This window comes from Trifolium pratense, linkage group LG5 (assembly GCF_020283565.1).
Source record: "Trifolium pratense cultivar HEN17-A07 linkage group LG5, ARS_RC_1.1, whole genome shotgun sequence".
Taxonomy (NCBI): domain Eukaryota; kingdom Viridiplantae; phylum Streptophyta; class Magnoliopsida; order Fabales; family Fabaceae; genus Trifolium; species Trifolium pratense.
The window spans coordinates 38,381,994-38,404,072 of record NC_060063.1 but is presented as its reverse complement, the minus strand read 5'-3'; the positions used below and the strand labels follow the sequence as shown (position 1 = coordinate 38,404,072).

Below are 22,079 nucleotides of genomic sequence, written 5' to 3'. Positions count from 1 at the left end.
AATTTTTGTATCCTTTTTTTTTTGTGATAATTTTGTATCCTTCTAATAGTGAGGTTTATAATTTATGCGCGCTGCTAGAGTTTCTTAAATTTTGCGCTTTAGGTCAGCCTCTAATAGAGTGTTTCTTAATCTCTGCGCCATATAGAATTTCATGATACTACGCTATTTTAGCATTCACATAGATTCGTAATTTTTATGCCTTCTTGATACAACAAAGGTTTGTAATTTCTGCGCGTCGCGAATATGATTTTTTAGTTTTCGCGCCACAAGTATCCACAATGGTTCGTAATTTTTTTGTGCTTACAATATAGACATTTATGATCTATGCGCGCCACTTATAGAATTTCTTTTAATAGAGAGATGAGATTTATAATTTTTAGTCGACACAAGTATCCACAATGGTTCGTAATTTTTGTATCATTCTAATAGAGTTTCTTAATTTTTGTGCTTTAGGTCATCTTCTAATTGAGAGTTTCTTAATCTCTGTGTCATATAAGTTTCATGATACTTCGATATTTGAACATTCGCATAGATTCGTAATTTTTATGCGTTCCTGATACAAAAGTTTGTAATTTCTGCATGCCGCTTATCTAAATTTTTAGTTTTCGCGACATAATTATCAACAATGGTTCGTACTTTTTTTGTGCTAACCTATCATAATTTGTGCTTCATTACACTACATGATATATCCATATTGCACCATATCCTTTACATCCATGATTGATATATAAATGATGCTTCCCCGAAGTAATTTTCGTATGCTTATGACTAGCTTCCTCGGCTCATAGCATCCATGATTGATATATAAATGATACTCCCCCTAAGGAATTTCCATATGCTTATGACTAGCTTCCTTGGCTCATAGCAACCATGATTGTTATATAAATCATGTTCCGCCGAACCCGTGCAACGCACGGGCAGCCGTCTAGTTTTCATTAAAAGAGTATAAGGTCTATTCAATATAAAATTAACAAAAGCAAGCATAGCTTCTACCAACCACAAAATCATTTCAATTAAGCAAAATCCATACAATTGTCATAAACGAATAGTACACTAAGAAACACTAATCATAACAAGCACATCCAAAAAAAAAAAAATCACACATCAATCAAGACATTCGTCGTATACAAAATCGCTCCCACCCCAAAAATAATTGTCCGAGGATCATTACTCTGATACCAAATGTAACATCTCGGATTTTTATCCAACATATTAGTTAGAATTTTGCTTAATTATAATACGTACAAATATTTTTCTTTCTTTTCATAAAATAAAATAGTTATAAAAGAAATTGAAATGAAATTTATTGAAATATAAACTTAAGTAAAAATGAACAATAGTTTGAAAATTTGCAGCGGAAGAAAATACAACGATGAACTATTCATTACATAAAATTCTCAAATTTACAAAACCCAATTTTCCCCGTTCGTGCACGCTTCAAACATCACATATCATAGCTTACTACTTGAGTACCTAAAATGTTGGTTGTAAGGGTCAATTTCCTTATCCATATTGAATCATACTCACCACAAGAAAATGTTATAAAATAATAACAAAACACTTCACCTTATCGAAAATATAATTATTAGTTTATTATAAAAACTTTTGGGTGATAAGAGTACACATATACAAACATAGGTAGCATCTTATTGTTCAACGGCAGTAATAAACAAGGCAATATAATTACACATATTACAAATTGCACGGCAAAATCAAATAAAAGAAGAGAAAACAACGATCACCGCTTTACCATGGACTAACTATACTTTTTTTTTCTACCCTTTTCTTTTTTTTTCTTTGTTTTTATTATAACTGGAATAATTATTTACTACTTGTATTTTTTTCTCCCTTTCTATATGGAATGCAATGTGACTAAGACAACCCTATATGAAATACTAATGATCCGGATAATAAGTCTCATACCAATGAGAGAACCAGCCACACAAGCTAAAAGTAAACCAGCCACACATGCTAAAAGTAAAACCAGCCACAAAGGCTCAAGCCACACAGGCTAAAAATAAACAAGCCACACAGGCTAAAAGTAAACCAAGCCACAAAGGCTACCTATAAAAACTCTGCTATACACATCCTATATGATGCATGAAACTCCACTTCCTTAATAAGACCAACCTGACCTGCGACATACTTAGTCCTCCCTATACTTTTATTTACATTTCCCTTCTTTATACCAACTAGACGGTTGCCCGTGCATTGCACGGGTTCGGCGGAGCGTGATTTATATATCAATCATGGTTGCTATGAGCCAAGGAAGCTAGTCATAAGCATATGGAAATTTCTTAGGGGGAGTATCATTTATATATCAATCATGGATGCTATGAGCCGAGGAAGCTAGTCATAAACATATGAAAATTACTTCGGGGGAGCATCATTTATATATCAATCATGGATGTAAAAGATATGGTGCAATATGTATATATCATGTAGTGTAATAAAGTGTACAAATTATGATAGGTTAGCACAAAAAAAGTACGAACCATTGTTGATAATTATGGCGCGAAAACTAAAAATTTAGATAAGCGGCATGCAGAAATTACAAACCTTTGTATCAGGAACACATAAAAATTACGAATCTATTATTCTGTTGTATATCCTATCCTGCATACCAAACAAGCCCTTAGGATTTTATGATAGAAACAAATCAGGAGAGATATTCTACCTTGGAGAGAAAGTAACATAGAAGACATTCCCTTATAAATAGAGAGACTTGAGACACAAATTGGATTAACTAAAAATATTCATAAGAGAGCAGCGAAGCGAAAAGAGAGCAAGTAAGCAAGGGCATCGATGATAGGAATTCGTTGAGCTTAAAGAAATTCTGCAAAAATCTAAGGTAAGTGGGTGAGTGAGTTCACGTATAGGGCCCTCCTTCATTAATGAACCCCTTTGATTATAATTTGTTTTTAAAATTCATATTTTGTTGTGTTACGTACTGCCTTCTGGTGTTTTCGATCTTGTAAGGGGTGTGGTAACTATGGTGTATATGGTGATTTTATCATATATTAATTTCTATCTTCATGATTCGGCTTATACACATATTGTTATTGTTGTGAACTTATATAAGTTAGTTATATGTTAGTACATATACTGTCAAACTTGAATTTAAATGGATTTTGCCAATTTCTATCGCTGGTATATCATATAGAGAAAACAACTATATAAGGCAGTTTACTAGTGTCTCGTTTCAGTCTATTATTGAGAATTGTGAGTACTATAAAATTGATATTATTTGGTGTTGAGTTTAATCGGCGATGAGCTTAATCAATGACGAATTAATCGGTGATGAAATTACGTTGGGAAACGATGTTGGGAATTACGTAGAGAAACAATGTTGAGAATTACGTTGAGAAACGATGTTGGGAATTATTTTGAGAAACATTTTTAATGACGTTGGGAATTAAGTTGAGATAACAATTTTAATGACGTTGGGAAGCCATGAATTTGAATGCTGAGTCTTGTTGTGTTTTTAATTAGCTATTTGCTAACTGACGTGCTTGTCTATTTAGTCGGTGTCCTCATATATGCTAAATTGTGTTTTGGTCCAGGAGTGCCTCAACTCTTTTATGTGTTTATGTTTTTTATTCCCTATTCTTGTTGTGTTAATATACCGCTATCTTGTGTGAATATATTCTCACCCATTTGATGTTGTGTTGTCCGGCTTGGCCCTGCGATTGTGAAATCGCAGTATTTACAGGTTGTCGAGTTTTTCGAGTTCGAGAAGCCCGCTCTGATTGTGATACTTGGGAAGGAGTCCTAGAGTCTATAATTTTTTATTACTTGTAAACTCTGATAGTTATTCTACTTTATAAAAATAAAAATTTAGTCATACTTTTTAAGGAAATAAAGTCTTTCTTTTTAGTTATTTAACTTTTAAAAATTCGGGTCGTTACACATACACTTCATCATAGTCAATGCCTTCCTTTTGAAGAAAACCATTTGCCACTAATCTGGCTTTATGCCTTGTTATTTCACCTTGAGTACTCATTTTGGTTTTGTACACCCACTTCACAACAATAGCCTTCTTATTTGGTGGTAAATCAGGTAAAGACTAAGTTCCATTTTTCTCTATGGATTCCAGCTCTTCCTCCATGGCACTAGTCCATTTTGGATCTTTCAATGCTTCAATCACATTCACTGGTTCAACATCAACTAGAAAGATAAAATGGACAAGTTCAGCTTCATTTGTAACTCCATCATCTGGAGTTATCTCACATTCTCGTAGCCTTGCTGGCATGCTTCTTGTTCTACTTGATCTTCTATTTTCTGCTTGCTTGTGCTGCAAGTCACTGCTGTCAGATTCTTCAAAAGCAATTGTGATATGGTATTTTCTTTCATTTTGGCACCAATCCCATTCTTTTATCTCATCAAATATCACATCTCTACTTATTATAATTTTCTTATTTATTGGATCAAGCAATTTATAACCACCAGAATCAGTACATCACTTTTGTCATCAAGTTTTCTTCTCACTTTGTTGGTGTTTTGATTGGCTACATTTTGCAAAAGCCAACCAGCCAGATGTTGGACTGAGGTGCTGTAGCATTATAGTACAGCATCCTGATGCTCTGTTTTTCGTGTAGAATTTTTATTTCAAATCTGAGTCAAGATTTGCCTCAATTATATATTCAGGCACGTGCGTCTGGGCAAAACGAGCCTTGCTCAGCAAGTTTTATTGAAGTCGGCTGAAGGAATGTTATTTAAAACAAAAATATAATTATATTATATTTTTGGCGTTTTTTTTTTGTTTGGTATAACATGAAACAAACAAATTATATTTTTGAAATTAATTTAGGGTTGGGTCGCAATTCCTACAGCTGTACATGTCTGAAGACCTAACTTGGACATCAAGACAATTGAAGACTATAAATATGTGAAGCCTCAAGCCTTTACAACTCATGTATTCTAAACCGTGTTTTTTACAAAGTGTGAGTTTTTAAGGTTTAGAGTTTGTGTCTTTTGTCAGCCTTTCTTGTGTCAATTTGATGCAAGTTTAGGACTGTGTTTTGGTTGTTAATTGTAAGCTACTCCTAAGCTTTGAAGCACGGAGTTAGTGTGTGTGATTCACTCATAAGCTTTTAAGCAAGAGTGTGGTCTAGTTTCTAGGAGAGTGTCTCCATCCTGATTATTGTTATTGACAGCAACATAGTACGTGTTGTTAGAGGGAATTTGGGACGGGGTCTCATTATCTAAGAGGTTCTTAGGTAGGATTGCACGGGTAGTGTCTAGGTGATAAGTCAAGTACCGGGTGTTGGTCGAGGGCTTTGAACTAGAGCTATTATAGTGGATTCATTCCTGGATTGGTATCCCCCAGAGTAGGTGACGTTGCACTGAACTGGGTTAACAACTACCTGTCTTATTTATTATTCTGCAATTTATTTATTTATTTACTATGTTCTGCGACTGTCTTGCTGCAACGTGTGCTATAGCATCTTGTGCAGCATTGTGTCCACTGCGTGCCAGATTTCAATTGGTATCAGAGCAGGCACCCTTTCTGGTTATAGGGTGAGCTCCAAGGAGAATGTCTGGCAACATGGACAAAGAAGGAGGGCTTGTAAGCAGACCACCGCTTCTTGTTGGTGTCTCCAACTATGATTATTGGAAATCACGCATGATTGCTTTCCTAAAATCTATGGATAGCAAAACTTGGAAGGCTGTTCTGAAAGGATGGGACCCCCCTGTGGTCATGGACAAGGATGGAAAGCCAACACTTGAACTAAAAGCTGAGGAGGACTAGTCTAAAGAAGAGGATGAGCTTGCTTTGGGAAACTCAAAAGCATTATATGCATTATACAATGGGGTAGACAAACACATCTTCAAACTGATCAAAAAATGTGTCTCAGCAAAGGAAGCTTGGAAGATTCTTGAAACTGTTCATGAAGGTACTCCTCAGGTAAAAATGTCTAAATTACAGATTCTTACTACCCAGTTTGAAAATTTACGTATGAAGGATGAGGAAACAATTCAAGATTTTCATATGACTATTCTAGACTATGATAATCAATTTGATGCTTTGGGGGAGAAAATTCCCGAAGAAAAGTTAGTAAGAAAAATGCTTAGATCACTTCCAAAGAAATTTGATATGAAAGTCACAGCTATGGAAGAAGCCAAAAACATATCTCAGATGAAGCTGGATGAACTGGTTGGATCACTCCAAACTTATGAAAGTGTTGCAAATGGAAGAAGTGAAAAGAAAAATAAGAGCATTGCCTTCTCATCTAAAAATAATGAAGAAGAACTGGAGGATGAAGAAGAATCTAATGAGAGCATTTCTGAGGCCATGGTGTTATTGGGTAAACAATTCAACAAAGTTCTGAAACGAATGGATAAGAGACCCAGATCAAACTTCAAAAACAATGCTCCAGGCACTATGCGCAGCAATGAAAGTCAAGGAAAGCCAAAAAGTGATGAAAAATCAAACTTAAACAGAAACATTCGATGTCATGAATGTGAAGGATATGGTCACATCAGACCTAAGTGTCCAACATATCAGAAGAGAACAAAGAAAGGGCTAACTGTCAGTTGGTCTGAGGATGATGATTCAGAAGATGATACAGCATCTGTAACTGCAAAACATATCTCAGTCCTAACAGGTATTGTTACATCTGATACAGAATCTGATGATAGAGAGGTAACCTATGAAGAGCTTGCTGAATCCTACAAGGAACTTTGTCTTAAGAGTGAAGAAATCAGCAGGGTTATTGAGAAACAAAAGATAACCATAAATGAGTTAAAAGCAGAAAAATTTGAGAATATCTCAAAGATGGAGGAACTTCAAAAGAAGGTAAATTATCTGTCCTCTGATCTTGAAGAAGCTAAGGGAGTCATTGAAAAATTAAATGCTGACATTTGGCGGCTGAGAAAATTCTCTGACATGTTGTATAAAGATGATGAGCATCTTGACAAACTACATAAGGCTGATGGTCAACTGGAGGAAATCTTAGAGAAAAATGTTCGAAAGCCTAAGAATATTGGGCTTAGCTATGAGAATATCAACAAATTCAAAAAATACAGTCCTGATCTCATGTACATGGATCCTAGAGAAACTCAGAAGCAAAGGATGCCTTACCAGAAGCCGCAGCATCATCAGCAGCATCCCATGTCAAGAAATAGAAGAAAACACCATGCTTGGAGATGTCACTACTGTGGTAGAAAAGGGCACATAAGGCCTTACTGCTACAAACTATTTGGGTACCCTAACAGACGTCCTCAGCATAAACCTGTTTCCACAACTGCCTCTACTCAACAAGAACGGAAACCTAAAGGTGAAAATGAGAAGAAAAGTGATACAATCCAACCTGAAGAAAAGATTACTGCTCTGATTGCTCACACATCACTTAGAGCTTCATCAAGGGAAGACTGGTACTTCGATAGTGGCTGTTCAAGACACATGACCGGAATAAGTAAATTTCTTGTCGGTATAAAGTCTTATTCAACCAGCTTTGTAACCTTTGGTGATGGTGCAAAAGGAGAAATTGTTGGGATAGGGGAGCTCAGAAGTAATAGCTTGCCTAAACTAAACAATGTGCTGTTAGTAAGAGGATTGACTGCAAATTTGATAAGTATTAGTCAACTATGCGACCAAGGAATGAAAGTAAACTTCACCAAGTCTGAATGTTTGGTTACAAACAACGAAGGTGAGATTTTGATGAAAGGTGTCAGATCAAAAGACAACTGCTATCTATGGGTCCCCCAAGAAGAAGCAAGTATGTCAACATGCTTAATCACTAAAGAAGATGAAGTAAAACTATGGCACCAAAAGCTTGGTCATCTTAATCTAAGAAGCATGAAGAAAGCAATATCTAAAGAAGCCATCAGAGGACTACCAAATCTCAAAATTGAAGAAGGTAACATATGTGGAGACTGTCAAATTGGAAAACAAACCAAGATGCCACATCCAAAGCTGCAGCATCTTACCACCACCAGAGTTCTTGAACTCCTACACATGGACTTGATGGGTCCTATGCAAACTGAAAGCTTAGGAGGTAAAAGGTACGCATATGTTGTTGTTGATGACTTTTCTAGATACACCTGGATAAATTTTATTAGAAAGAAATCAGAAACCTTTGATGTGTTCAAAGATCTATGTATTCAACTTCAAAGGGAGAAAAACAATGTTGTATTAAGGATCAGGAGTGATCATGGTAAGGAGTTTGAAAACTCCAGGTTCTCTGACTTCTGTGCCTCTGAAGGCATCATACATGAATTCTCATCTCCTATTACACCACAACAAAATGGTGTAGTAGAAAGAAAAAATAGAACTATACAAGAGTCTGCAAGGGTAATGTTACATGCAAAGAAGCTTTCACATGGTTTTTGGGCAGAAGCTATGAATACTGCCTGTTATATCCATAATCGTGTCACCCTGAGATCTGGAACTACAACTACTCTGTACGAATTATGGAAAGAGAGGAAACCTACTGTTAAGCACTTCCATGTGTTTGGTAGTAAATGCTACATCTTGTCTGATAGAGAACCAAGAACCAAAATGGACCCTAAAAGTGATGAAGGCATATTCTTGGGATACTCAACAAATAGCAGAGCCTACAGAGTATATAATAATAGAACCAAAACCATGATGGAGTCTATAAATGTGGTAATAGATGACACCTCAAGTGAAACTGCTGAAGATGATACAGAAGATGCTATAGCATCTATAATAGGTGGTGAAGATTCTGAAACTATTAATGAATCCAAGAATGATACAGAGGTTATTACATCTGAACAAATCTCTGCTACTCCAAAGAAAGGCCCTTCTACTCGTACTCAAAAGAATCATCCTACAGACCTGATTATTGGTAATCCAAATCAAGGAATTACTACTAGAAGGACACTTGACTTAGTTTCTAATGCTTGTTTTGTGTCTAAGTTTGAACCAAAAAATGTAAAGGAAGCTCTTACTGATGAGTTCTGGATAAATGCTATGCAAGAAGAGCTAAATCAGTTCAAGAGAAATGAAGTTTGGGACTTGGTTCCTAGACCAGAAGATGCAAATGTAATTGGTACCAAATGGGTCTACAAGAACAAGTCTGATGAAAGTGGAACTGTGACCAGAAACAAGGCAAGGCTGGTTGCACAAGGATATTCACAGATTGAAGGGATAGATTTTGATGAGACTTTTGCTCCGGTTGCTCGTCTTGAATCCATTAGATTACTTCTAGGAGTGGCATGCATTCTAAAATTCAAGTTATTCCAAATGGATGTGAAAAGTGTTTTCCTCAATGGGTACTTAAATGAAGAAGTATATGTGGAACAACCAAAAGGGTTTGTTGATCCAAGCTTTCCTAATCATGTCTACAAATTAAAGAAAGCTCTATATGGATTAAAACAAGCACCTCGAGCATGGTATGAAAGATTGACTGAGTTTCTTATTAGTCAAGGCTACAGGAAGGGAGGAAACGACAAGACTCTATTTGTGAAAGAAGATCAAGGCAAATTTCTGATAGCACAAATCTATGTTGATGACATTGTCTTTGGAGGAATGTCTAGTGAGATGGTACAGCATTTCGTGCAGCAAATGCAGTCTGAGTTTGAGATGAGTCTTGTAGGTGAACTAACCTACTTTCTTGGGCTCCAAGTAAAGCAGATGGAAGATACTATTTTTATCTCCCAAAGCAAGTATGCAAGAAATATAGTGAAGAAGTTTGGTATGGAAAGTGCTGCTCATAAAAGATCACATGCAGCAACCCATTTAAAGCTTACCAAAGATGAAAAGGGAGTTGATGTTGATCAAAGTCTTTATAGAAGCATGATAGGAAGCTTATTATACCTTACAGCCAGCAGGCCTGATATTACCTTTGCTATAGGAGTATGTGCTAAGTACCAAGCTGAGCCAAAGATGAGTCATCTTACTCAAGTAAAAAGAATTTTGAAGTATGTGAATGGTACATGTGACTATGGAATCCTGTATACTCATGGTGAGAATTCTATGCTAGTAGGGTATTGTGATGCTGATTGGGCAGGTTGTGCAGATGATAGAAAAAGCACCTCAGGAGCTTGTTTCTTTTTAGGCAACAATCTTATATCTTGGTTCAGCAAGAAACAGAACTGTGTATCTTTATCTACGGCTGAAGCTGAGTACATAGCTGCTGGAAGTAGCTGCTCCCAGCTATTATGGATGAAACAAATGTTGCTGGAGTACAATGTGGTACAAGATGTTATGGCATTGTACTGTGACAATCTTAGTGCCATCAATATTTCAAAGAATCCTATCCAACATAGCAGGACGAAGCATATTGATATTAGGCACCACTTTATTAGAGACCTAGTTGAAGAAGGTATTGTGACTCTTGAGCATATTTCAACTGAAGAACAATTGACTGATATTTTTACTAAGGCTCTAGATGCGGTCCAATTTGAAAAATTGCGAGGCAAACTTGGGATTTGCCTATCTGAAGAGTTATAGCAATTATTGCAAGTGTGGCGTGCAGTTTTCTCTTCAACTTATTTAGTAATGCACGCTGTTATGGGTAATGTTGAAACATCTGAAGATTTGGTAAGAATTGTGTGTTTGTTGATGATAAGGATGTTTCTTGTGGTGAGAAAGTATTTGTCAGAGAAAGTTATGTGGTGTTCTCCCCTGCTGTGTTTAACATTTGTTGGTAATGATATTAGCGCTCCAACTGAGGTCAAAGATGACTTTGTGTTGGAACATGTCAAGAAGAGTGTTCCTGAGAAAGATGCTGCACATGATGCTACAACATCTGCAGCACGGGAAAATTTGGATAACATCGTGATACCCGAGTCTCCAGATGATGTTATTGTTCTTGACAAAGAAAAGGGTTCTGAAGCAACTACTACTGATAATGTTTTTCTTCATGATATCTATGTGATCCCTTATGTTGATGATAGTGGTAAAACTATGTTTGTTCCTTTGAATGTTGATGAATCTGCTGAGAAAGATTCAAATGTTATTTATGTGGACAATCTCACCCTTACAGAGAGGACTCCTGCTCCTAGTACTAGGAGGTTAAGATGCAATGCTGGTAAGAGTGTGCCTGTTTATAGTGTTCCTGTCAAGACTGCCAAGGAAAAGAAAATCTATGGTCTTAAAAGACAGTGGAGTAAGATTATTGGGCCCTCTGAGCCAAAGAAGAAGCTTTTAAGGAGGAAGACTATTTCCTCTAGTGATTCAGAGTTTGAGGAAGACCAACATGCTACTGCATCGCCTGCAGCATCCTCAAAGAAGTCTGTGAAGAAAAAGAGGATCCCTCAAGATGTATCCCCTATACCCATTGACAACATTTCCTTTCATCGTTTTGAAAATGTTGACAGGTGGAAATTTGTGATAAAAAGAAGGCTTGCTGTGGAAAGGAATTTAAGTGAAGTTTTCTTTTACAATGCCAAAAGTTTGTTGATTTGATTAATGCAGCTGGATTGATGAAAACTGCAACTGGGCTCCAACTACTCATTCCAATACTGTGGCTACAGGTTTGGCTAGGTTTATATATGTTGTAAGGACCAGATCACCTTTTGCCTTTGGTTCTTATATTCTTGATGAAACTGTTCTGCATGGTAAGTCATGTACTGTGAAGATGTCTATAGTCTTTCCTACACTGATGTGTGACATTATTCTAGCTCAACATCCTGACATTTGTACTAAGGCTGGTGTTCCTAGTAAGAGAGGTTGTGATTTGTCTTTTGATTTTAGACTGTTTGAGGGTACACATGCTGCAGACTGTGCTGCATCATCTGTCAATCAGTCATCTGATGTTTTGCCTATGAAGCAAATGATTGTTGACCTCAAGGTGCTTTCCAATGTTAATCCTGGTGTTCTTGATGGTAATACAGGTGGTGAGATTGAGGTAGAGGAGGAGGACTCTGATACAAGTCCTTCTATGTGACCTGCTTATGCTTTATTTGCATGCCCTTTTGGATTTTAATTTGTTGGGCTACGCCCTGATGCTCTCTGGATTGTAACATGCATAATCCATGTCTTTTGGGTCCGATACTCCAGGTTTTCTATGCCCTGATGGTTTGTATATGCATTTTATGAGTTCCTATGCTCTGATTCTCTCTGCCCTGATGGTTTGGATTTTGCTCCTACTATGTGATACTGACTTTATTTGTCAGAATTTATGGCTAAAAAGGGGGAGTAATATGTTGTGCATGATGTGATGCATAATACTATACCATCTAGTATAGCATGTCTGTTCTATGTGATATGCAAGTTTTGAGGGGGAGTGAAGTTTATGCATATATTGAGGGGGAGTAGGTAGAATTTATTTTTCTACTACTTATGATATGCAGTGTTCATATAGGAATTTATTTTTCCTATTCTCTGTGGCGTTGCTTAAATTTTAAGGAGTTTATTTCTCCGATCTTGAATCCACTATGTGAGAGTTTATTTCTCTCTATCTGTACTTTGAGGCTAGATGTGTTATGTTCCGCTGTTGCATGCCTCTGATGCTTACGTGCTAGCTATCTATTCATCTGATGAATTCCTTTACTCTCTTTCCTAGTTGTGTGCGTATGTTGACTCGAAGGAAAGTTTAAATAGCTTAGCATCGTTCTACTTTCTTTCCTAGTTGTGTGCTTATGTTGACTCGAAGGAAAGTTTAGACTGTATCTCTCTATGCACTGGCCTAAGGTTGTTTTAGCCAAAATTTGCCAAAGGGGGAGATTGTTGGTGTTTTGATTGGCTACATTTTGCAAAAGCCAACCAGCCAGATGCTGGACTGAGGTGCTGTAGCATTATAGTACAACATCCTGATGCTCTGTTTTTCGTGCAGAATTTTTATTTCAAATCTGAGTCAAGATTTGCCTCAATTATATATTCAGGCACGTGCGTCTGGGCAAAACGAGCCTTGCTCAGCAAGTTTTATTGAAGTCGGCTGAAGGAATGTTATTTAAAACAAAAATATAATTATATTATATTTTTGGCGTTTTTTTTTTTGTTTGGTACAACATGAAACAAACAAATTATATTTTTGAAATTAATTTAGGGTTGGGCCGCAATTCCTACAGCTGTACATGTCTGAAGACCTAACTTGGACATCAAGACAATTGAAGACTATAAATATGTGAAGCCTCAAGCCTTTACAACTCATGTATTCTAAACCGTGTTTTTTACAAAGTGTGAGTTTTTAAGGTTTAGAGTTTGTGTCTTTTGTCAGCCTTTCTTGTGTCAATTTGATGCAAGTTTATGACTGTGTTTTGGTTGTTAATTGTAAGCTACTCCTAAGCTTTGAAGCACGGAGTTAGTGTGTGTGATTCACTCATAAGCTTTTAAGCAAGAGTGTGGTCTAGTTTCTAGGAGAGTGTCTCCATCCTGATTATTGTTATTGACAGCAACATAGTACGTGTTGTTAGAGGGAATTTGGGACGGGGTCTCATTATCTAAGAGGTTCTTAGGTAGGATTGCACGGGTAGTGTCTAGGTGATAAGTCAAGTACCGGGTGTTGGTCGAGGGCTTTGAACTAGAGCTATTATAGTGGATTCATTCCTGGATTGGTATCCCCCAGAGTAGGTGACGTTGCACTGAACTGGGTTAACAACTACCTGTCTTATTTATTATTCTGCAATTTATTTATTTATTTACTGTGTTCTGCGACTGTCTTGCTGCAACGTGTGCTATAGCATCCTGTGCAGCATTGTGTCCACTGCGTGCCAGATTTCACACTTGATTAGGCACATGTCTGTAACCAATGGAGCCAAATGAGTTCGAAAGATGGTGGCGAAGTTGCTGAAATGGCCATCCATTTATATAATTCAATTGCATCATTTTAGTATTTTTATTTCAATTATTGAGTTAAACAATTTCTTTTGATTTTCTTGGTGATCATGAGGCGTTAAGACGCTTCCCTGGAATTGAAAATGTCTTCTCTAAGCTTACTGGATGGAAAATTGAAGGTGTAAAACGAGACATGTCTGATATATGTGATACGTACTATTCACATAAAACCCTTGGAACGAAGAAATTGCGATCTATCAATGAAGTGGTGAATCACTTACTACCTGAAGGATACCCCAAGTTACATTGCAAGAAGGGAAAAATAAAGGGCAATGAAGTTAAGGATGAAAACAGTAATCTTGAATCGAGTGGAAAAAGGAAGAGAAGAAAAGGAGAAAATAATGTTAAAGAAGTCTCAAGAAAAAGAAAGAATAGTATTTTTCTAATCGGTTCTTCTTCTCAAAAGACTGAGAAGAAGTCAATAATTTTAAGAGAAGTCTCACCTGAATCATTAGAAGTTAAAGAAGTCTCAAGAAAACGAAAGAATAGTTTTTTTCTTGGTTCCTCTTCTCAAAAGAACGAGGAGAAGTCAACAATTCTAAGAGAAGTCTCAGCTGAATCATCAGAAGTACAAATTGTCATTCCTTCTGATGATGAAAGATTGGAAGACATGTTATACAATTGTGCTGATGATAATGATAAATGCATAGTAGCTATGGACAACAAAATGGACAAAAGTTTGGATGAAATTATAGAAGAATTTCCTGAATATGATGATTTAGCAAACCGGTTCTTTAACTAGTTTTCTCAAAAGACCGAGAAGGAGAACAATTACAATAAATATAGTGTTGAGAAACAAACTGGAAACTGGAGCAAATAAGGACTAGAGTGGATCTAAATTTACTTTTTGTTGTTAACCAACAAATAATGAATACATTTATTCATTTAGAATTTCATGGAAGATCATGATCAGCTGTAGTTGTTTCTTCTGTTTTTTTTTTGTTTTTTTGATCGGTTGTAGTTCTATAAATTTAATGAATGAAATTTCATTGTGCTTTTAAATTTTTTTAAAAAAATTGTGAAACTTTTAAGGTTGAATGCTTTTTATTGTAAAACTATGTTTGGTTGGATAGTCATTGAACTAGAAAATGTGGAATTAATTGATTAAAATAGAATCAATTTAAAAAACCTCAGATTGATACCAGAAAATAGAATCTATTTTAATCAACTAATTCAACCTTTTCTTGTTCAATGACTATCCGACCAAACATAGTTTTACAATAAAAAGCATTCAACCTTAAAATTTCACAATTTTTTTTTTAAATTTAAAAGCACAATGAAATTTCAATCATTAAATTTATAGAACTACAACCGATAAAAAAAAAACAGGAGAAAGAACTACACCTGATCATGATCTTCCAAGAAATTCTAAATGAATAAATGTATTCATTATTTGTTGGTTAACAACAACACTAAATTTAGATCCACTCAGTGCTTATTTGCTCTAGTTTTCCAGTTTATTTCTAAACACTATGTTTATTGTAATTGTTCTCCTTCTCGGTCTTTTGAGAAAACTAGTTAAAAAACTGGTTTGCTAAATCATCATATTCAGGAAATTCTTCTATAATTTCATCCAAATCTTCGTCCATTTTGTTGTCCACAACTACTATTCATTTGTCATTATCATCAGCACAATTGTTTAACATGTCTTCCAATCTTTCATCATTAGAAGGAATGACAATTTGTACTTCTGATGATTCAGCCGAGACTTCTCTTAGAATTATTGACTTCTCCTCGTTCTTTTGAGAAGAGGAACCAAGAAAAAAACTATTCTTTCGATTTCTTGAGACTTCTTTAACTTCTAATGATTCAAATGAGACTTCTCTTAGAATTATTGACGTATCCTCAGTCTTTTGAGAAGAAGAAGAAGAACTGATTACAAAAACATTATTCTTTCTTTTTCTTGAGACTTCTTTAACATTATTTTCTCCTTCTTCTCTTCCTTTTTCCCCTCGATTCAAGATTACTGTTTTCATACTTAACTTCATTGCCCTTTAATTTTCCCTTCTTGCAATGTAACTTGGGGTATCCTTCAAGGAGTAAGTTATTCACCACTTCATTGACAGATCGCAATTTCTTCGTTCCGACGGATTTATGCGAATAGTACGTATCACATCTATCAGCCATGTCTCGTTTTACACCTTCAATTTTCCATCCATTATCGTCTGCGACTAGTGATTGGTAGTGTCATTTCTGAGACGCAGACTGAGTTCGTAAAGGATATGCAAATCCTTGATGGAATCCTCATTGCGAATGAGGTGCTTGATGAGGCGCGTAGGTATAACAAGGAATTGTTGTTATTAAAGGTGGATTTCGAGAAAGCCTATGATTCGATGGACCGGGCTATCTGGATGATGTTATGGGACATATGTCTTTTTCGATGTTGTGGCGAAAATGGATTAGAGAATGTGTTAGCACGGCGACAACGTCAATCTTGGTTAACGGTAGTCCCACTGATGAGTTCCCTCTTGAGAGGGGTTTAAGACAAGGGGATCCACTTTCTCATTTTCTTTTTCTTCTGACAGCCGAAGGTTTGAATGTGATTATGCAAGCTATGGTTGAGAGTAATGTTGGAGAACAAAATCATGTTTCAGTCTCACACCTTCAGTTTGCCGATGATACGCTGCTGGTCGGGTCTAAAACCTGGGCGAATGTCCACGCGCTTTAAGCTGTCATGGTGTTGTTCGAGTCTATGTCGGGTTTGAAGGTTAATTTCAACAAGAGTTTGCTGGTAAGGGTTAATATCCCTGATTCCTAGTTACATGAGGCCGCATTGGCTCTGTGCTGTAGAGTGGGAAATGTGTCTTTCCTTAATCTAGGTCTTTCTATTGGTGATGATCCGCGTCATTTGGCTTTTTGGGAACCGATGATAGCTCGTATAAAGAACATGTTATATGGATGGAAGAGTTGCTTCCCTTCTTTTGGCGACCGTCTGATCTTACTCAAGTATGTCTTAACATCTCTGCTTGTCTATGCTCTGTCCTTCTTCAAGGCTCCCTCAAGTATAATCTCTTCTATTGAATCCCTTATGATTAATTTTTTCTTGGGGGGGGGGGGGGAGAGTGAGGATCGTTGGAAAATCCCTTGGATCAGTTGGAAAACTATTTATTTACGTAAGGAGTATGGAGGGTTAGGGGTTAGATAATTGAGGGAGTTTAACTTAGCTCTTTTAGGAAAATGGGTTTCCAGTGCTGGCAACTAGGTATGGCGTGGAGGGAGACAGAGTGAAAGAGGGAGAGAGGAGAGGGTCTGTGTGGTGGAGGGAGATTGTGAGAATCTTGGAGGGTGCTGATGGTGTAGGGTGGTTTCGGGAGAGTGTTTCAAAGAAGGTGGGGGATGGGTCTGATACCTTGTTTTGGACTGATCCATGGCTAGGGGATAGTTTTTTGTGGGTGAGGTTTAGGCATGTTTGACTTAGCGGAGAATAAAGCAGCTTCAGTAGCGGAGATGTCTTTGTTAGGGTGGGGGGCTGGTAGTCAAACATGGGTTTGGAGGAGGCAGTTGTGGGTGGAGGAGAAGTTAGGATAGTGTCAGGCCTTACTACCTATTATCTCTTTGTAGGAACATATTTCAGACAGGTGGCAGTGGGTGCCAGTCCCCAATCACGGTTACTCTGTTCGTGGCGCGTATCAGTTATTGACTTCTCAGGATATGGTCAATTTAGATGACGGTCACGGTCTTATATGGCATAGACAGGTTCCTTTAAAGGTTTCGATTCTTTCATGGAGACTTTTTAGGGATAAGTTGGTTACTCGAGGAATCATTTCAGCCGACGCTCGCTATTGTGTATCTGGATAGAGCGATGTTGAATCAACACATCATTTACTTCTTTCTTGCAGTTTTTTTGGTTCTCTATACCCGATGGTTCGGACTTGGATTGGTTCTATGGTGGTAGACGCCAACAGCTTACCTGATCACTTTGTTCAGTTCATTCAGCCAGTAGGTGGTCAGCGAGCACGGCGGTCCTTTATGCAGGTTATTTGGCTCACTTGTGTCTGGAACACGACTTCTTCTTTGCACCAAATGCTAGATAAGGTCAAATTATTTTCTTATTGGTGATTGAATTCGATAAATGTAACTTTACTCTAAAATTTTCATTGTTGGTGGTCAACTCCATTGCTATGTATGAGTTTCGACTGATTGTATTCCATTTTGACCTCTTCAACAGAAAAAAAGCTTAGAGAAGACATTTTCAATTCCAGGGAAGCGTCTTAACGCCTCCTGATGTAAAAACCCAACTAAATTGACTAGAATATTTAATAATTGAAATCCGAGTACCTTAAAATTCAAAAATAATTTATTGAATTTACACCGGGGCAACTGAAACTAATAGTTTCTAACATAACCTGATCCTGAACTTCTGATAGTTCTAATCCTAACATAATTCAGAAGTTTTCATAAGATAATAATATAAAGCAGTAAAGGTGTACCGCTTATTATTATATTGTCAATTTTATCCGCATAGGGTCACTTCGAGGCAAGCAGGTCCCGGAGTGCCTAGTCCTCGTACTACCGATAATAATATATGTCGGGTTCCACGTCAGTTTGCAGTTCTTATTAAATTTCTCGAATTCTGAAATGATTCTCATGACATGGTAACTAATGTTCATAATCTTGAATGGTTATCCTGCCCAAAGAAAAGAAAACCTTCCCGAGGGTATTTCTAACAATCCTGAATATCCTGATTCAATTGTCTAACTGATTTTAATACATGTACGAAAGTCCATAATCGTGGAATTCTAGTCACTTATAGTTTTTATAAAATAATGTTCATAATGGAGGATTTTCAGTTGAAATAAAACGGTTATTATACCTCCTATATATAAACCAAAAGGTTTTTAGTAAATTATTTTGTTTGCACCGGTTCAAGGGTTCTATGTACCGATGCATATAATCCAGTTTTTAAGAAAGCAAGATATCTGACTTATATGCATCGACACAAGTTTGCCTTGTACCAATTCAAACTCACCCAGGCCATGCTTAAGCCGGTTCACACAACGTTTGTACCGATGCAACATTTCCCAGATTTTAATAAAATACATTATGCGCTTATGCACAGCCTCATTCAAGGCATGAACCGGCTCATGAGGTGCTTAAAACACATTTTTGCTCCACAAGGAAACTTATGGATCAATGCAAGCTCTGGTTGAGCCGATTCAACCACAGAATCCTGCATAACTCAACATAGTGTTTATGTCCAATTCAGCTTATATAATTATACTTCGTACTAAATTCCACATATTACAGTCAATTCAACATGCGGGGCTTATTTAAGTGGTTAATTAATCAGTTAATGAGTTATCCTAATTTAATCCTAAACATAACCATACTTAAGTTGTCATGCATAGTTTAATATATGGGGAAAACTATGAACTACTCTATTAAGGTGAAATTGAACTTAAGGGAACCCACCTGAGTTGATAGCAATTCCGAACTGTTTCACACGCTTATAATCATCCGTTTGAGCTGCTCAAAATGCAAACCCGTAGCCCATAAAAATACGAGTTTAACCCAAACTTTTTCAAAAATCCCCAATCAAAACTTCAAGCTTCCATCTTGTGCCCATGTTCTTCTGCTCTAACATACTTATTCAGTGCTAATTCTGCTCTCTAACTCTTAAAAGGTGCTCACATGCAAATAACCCAAATGAGCATAAACTTAAGAATGAATTTAGGCTTCATTGGAAAGGAAAGGAATGAAATTGGAGTTATTGATCTTACCTTAGATTTTTGAACAAACATCTCAATCCAAGAGGAGTCTACACATGCAGTGGCTAGGACTTAGATTACATCACTTCAAATCTTGAATCTAAAGAACAATCTCAAACATGCATGACATCACTTCAAATCTTGAATCTAAAGAACAATCTCAAACATGCATGACTAGAAATGGGTTATTTGTGAGAGATTGGAAATTTGGGGTTTTTCTTTGTTGGATATGGCTGCAAGGGAAGAGATGAGTCAAGCTTCTTCTTTGGGAGATTGATTAAGATGGAAGAACATGTGTGTAGAGACACACGCAAAGCTCAAAGCTTCCAAAATGGAGTAAAATGATTTTGTTGTTGTTGCTGAAGCTTTTGCGTGAGAGAGAAGAGTAAAAGGTTGTTTTCTAACTTTGGAAAATGAATAATGAAGGACACTGGTAGTGGTGTGTATGGGTGGACAATGGGTGGGTGTGGGCCCAAAATGTCCATCCGACCCAAACCACATGTGTTATTACGAGGTCCATATCAACCCATATTTTATTTCGGTTTTTCGGGTTGGACAGATCACTCGGTTTGGTCTGTATGGGTCATGAATAAGAAGAAAGATGAGGAAAACAAAATCAAACAAAGTAACCAATCTTCTCCAGAAAAATAGAATAACAGATCCAAAACTAAAAAATCCGGATCTGTAAAAAATATAAACAAACAAAAGCAATGACAAACATTTAGATCTGCAAATATATAGAGTTGTTTTGAGAGACAAGGAGTAGAAACAAAAATTGTTGGAGAGGAACAAAGTAATAGAGAATAATTCACAAACAAAAAATGAGAGTAGAAGAAATTAGAAGAGAAAGTTTGGGACTTGAACTTGAAAGAGAAAACAAAGAAGGGATGAGTGCACAGCGGCTGTTGCTAGGGTTTGGGGATAACAAAGTGTGAATGAGAGAGAAAATAAAATGAATCTCTGTGAATGTTATACAAACACGTCATATAGATATTATTAGTAATAAAAAATAAAAATAAAATATTAAACACGGGTCTGTTCGGTTACCCATGGTTGGCAAATCCAAAACCGAGTTTTGGGATTTTTGAACTCGTTTTGCATATGAACCCGATCCGTTTCGGTTTTATTTAATGGTTTTTTGAGGTTTGGGTTGGGCTTTCGGGTTTTGTGCATCCCAAGTGTGTCTTTAAAGGGAGAGGTGGGCTCTACTTCTTATGTTTGGAGTTTGTGATTGGATATTGGGAGAGGAGTAAATTTGAAGTTGGCTTGAGAGAGAAAATAAAAGGCTAATAGGTTCTATATGTAGTTCAATGGAAGAATGGTTTTACTACTTGTTTCCAATTAAATCCTAACTATTATCTCTTCTAATAATTAGAGTGGGTTGTTACACCTGATCACCAAGAAAATCAAAAGAAATTGTTTAACTCATTAATTAAAATAAAAATACTAAAATGATGCAAATGAATCATATAAATGGATGGCGATTTCAGCAACTTCACCACTATCTTCCAGATTCATTGGGCTCATCTGACGGTGCAATTGCAAATTGATTAGGCTCTTCTTAATTTGCTGCAACAACCAGAGGGTACACATTTTGGCTGCAAAAAATATGATAATGAAATGCAGTAAGTTTATCAATGTCAAATATATATATATATATATATACCAATCAAATTGTCAAAATATTTATATTTACAATGCATAATTTGTATAAAGATGTACTCCTAAATCAAAATAGAGAAGCACTCCTTATAAATTATAATTACTACTTTCTCAGATCCGTAAACCATGCTATCATGATAAGAATGACAAGATCAAATTGAAAATAGTTCGTAATCCTCAAAATAAAAGCAATTAAATCGACAAAAATATTGATAAATACGAATGAGAATATATATTATTTGCCCAATAATTAAATTGAGATGAAAATCATGTGTTTTTTGTATGCTTACCTTTTTGCTCACATCTAATCAAAATAATCATAGTTGTTGAAGATTTATTTTGATATGTCAGAGAAAGGGCAGAGATATATGACAATGGTAATGGTTTCCATTTGATAAAGACCTGAACAATAGTCCATAAACTTGGTTTTGTTTCCTCCCTCATGGATCTAGAGAGTGGGGGGAGCGAGATGAATGATATTAGGGGATGTGCCGCTACTTCTATTGTCAAAGAGATCCGACCACCCATTTATAAAGAGACGAAAGTATTGTTATTAGGGTTAAGATTTCGCTTATTTATTGTAAAATAAATAAATAAATTAGAGATGATAAAGTTATATTTAAATTATTTCTCCAAAATAAATTTCACACTAAAAATATCAATATCATATTTTATCATTTATATTTATTTATTTTTTAACTAAGATCATAATGGCATAAAAGAAAATAGTAGGCATCTGAACTATGTTGTCTCCCTAGTAAGCCCTAATCTTATGTCAAATGTTCATATTATATACAAAGATAGTGGAACAAAACTTTGCCCAAAATAAGAAATAAAAGTTAATAAAAAAAAAAAATAAAATAAAAGGAAACAAAAGCAAGAGCAAAACAAGAAAATTAATTTATTGTTTTTTTTTTGGGGAAATTTATATTTATTTTTTTTGCTTAAATATCACATTAGTC

General features: G+C 36.2%; 1 long non-coding RNA gene across 1 annotated transcript; it reads right to left on the bottom strand.

Moving 5' to 3' along the window:
* Positions 1 to 3,938: 3,938 nt before the first annotated feature.
* LOC123883758 lies at positions 3,939 to 20,414 on the bottom strand. The gene is made up of 2 exons (XR_006800440.1): positions 19,160 to 20,414; positions 3,939 to 4,294 (listed from the first exon to the last, which is right to left on the bottom strand). It is a non-coding gene; the product is annotated as an uncharacterized LOC123883758 (long non-coding RNA).
* Between the last annotated feature and the right edge of the window lie 1,665 nt (positions 20,415 to 22,079).